Source organism: Palaemon carinicauda, chromosome 15 (genome assembly GCF_036898095.1).
Source record: "Palaemon carinicauda isolate YSFRI2023 chromosome 15, ASM3689809v2, whole genome shotgun sequence".
NCBI classification, from domain to species: Eukaryota; Metazoa; Arthropoda; class Malacostraca; order Decapoda; family Palaemonidae; genus Palaemon; species Palaemon carinicauda.
In genome coordinates, this window is record NC_090739.1 from 14,571,089 (window position 1) to 14,572,916 (window position 1,828).

The 1,828-nt window shown below is 32.7% G+C and overlaps 1 long non-coding RNA gene across 1 annotated transcript; it reads right to left on the bottom strand.

Annotated features, from left to right (window-relative positions):
- Nucleotides 1-459: 459 nt before the first annotated feature.
- LOC137654484 (uncharacterized) lies at nt 460-1,124 on the bottom strand. The gene is made up of 3 exons (XR_011046641.1): nt 942-1,124; nt 706-773; nt 460-579 (listed from the first exon to the last, which is right to left on the bottom strand). It is a non-coding gene; the product is annotated as an uncharacterized lncRNA (long non-coding RNA).
- Nucleotides 1,125-1,828: the final 704 nt, after the last annotated feature.

The window sequence follows — 1,828 nt, forward strand, 5'->3', positions numbered from 1 at the left end:
CGACAAGATTAAAGAAAATCTCTTATTGAGATTTTTATTTGATGTTAATAGATAAAAGAACGGACTTTTCATTGTTTCATGCCACCCATTTACAGTATATTGCAAGACTTGTTTATTTTGTGTAATGTTATTCATGAATTTCATCATGTTTAACCAAAATATTCTGCTAATGCGTTAAGCGGAAATTTGAACATTCTACAATGGTAGTTAGGAAAACTCTTCAAAACAATTCACCAAATTTATTATAAACATTTCAGAGAAGTAAAAATGCAATAAATTGTCTATTCCGATTGCTTGAAGGTGGTTATAACTAGGGGTAATTTCCAAACTACTTTCAGCTTTTCCAACCTCACCTGTATAAACAACAAAAAGGAATATATCAAGATATAATAAAAGAAAGGAAATTATATAAATCCAATTTGAACAACGTATATATTAATAAATCGTAAATTGCATATATGATCTATATAAACCTAATAAGCCATTACCGATAATGTTGGAAGTGCTCGCCAATGTAACAAACAGGGAATTTATCCTCGGACTAAGCCACTTCAATTAAACATATGGATAAATGATATCCTGGAAAATGAAATACATTCCGACATCAAACACTGTCCTGAAGCTATAAATATAAATAATATAATTTTGCATGATGTATTCAATATAACATTCACCCTTCGAATTAAATCTAATATAAAGTCTTACCAATAATATAAATAAGAAAGATGGACGCAGGATGATAACCCAGGACGACCTAGCTTCACCAATTATACCTAAGCGAAAGTATTGTACAAATATCACAATTAGTTTAATAGTACACAATATATATATCTATCAGAGAGGAAGGAATTTATTTTTGTATTGGTGCATTGAAGGCTTAAGGCAACGGATAATGATTACCATTAAACATTTAGAAACCCCTAACAATGCTTGGTTCTCACCTTTATCCATGCAAGCTATGAGACGAGTCGAATGCCCTCGAAGTTTAAAGTTTCATGCCGAAGGAAGCTCAGAGTCCAAATTAAAGGAAGTTAGTTCATGTTAAATAACTTCGGGAATGTAGAAACACTTGAATCTCGTAATCCAAACATGGTTCAATAAAATAGCAGCACAGCACAAATTCAATGGTATGAAAATCTTTTAGCACAAATCTAGCAGCTCAAATCTTCGTGCCGAAATACTGCCAGTGAAGATATGGACGGTATGGTATGCTAGGCCAGACTGACTTGGGTATATCCATGAACCTCCCAAGTAAAGAGAAAATGGCGTGATTAGCAGGCTTGTTAGCTAATTACTTAGCTCGTAGTAAGCAAGCAGGACTTAGATGGTACCAAGCATATAAATGTAATTTAACTAGTTATTTTAATAGTTTAAGAGAAAAGTCCTCCTTACTTCAATAAATACATATATAAATATACTAATAAACAAACGTAAGAAATACTAATTTCCGTTTAGTCCACGGAAGAGGATGAAGATTTTTCAAAGGTAAAAAATCTTCATCGCTGTAAATGAACATATGAAATTAGAGCAAAATTTTTCTTGTTCTTTCCTCACTTACCGTAGCAGCTTTTCTTTTAGGCCGCGAGGAAATTTTCTTTCTATCAGCACCAGGAACATTCTTATTATCAGTATTACAAACTACATCATCAGTAGTATTAATCTCAAGGAAAGGAATTATTTGACTTGCATGTAACTTACTAATCTTTTTAGTTTTCCCTTTCAGTACAGTTACTTGTGTCACCTCTCCCAAATCATTACTTACAACTTCGCGAACTAATCCTAGGGGATAATTACTCCTTTTAGTATGTTCCTCCTTCACAAGAACTAC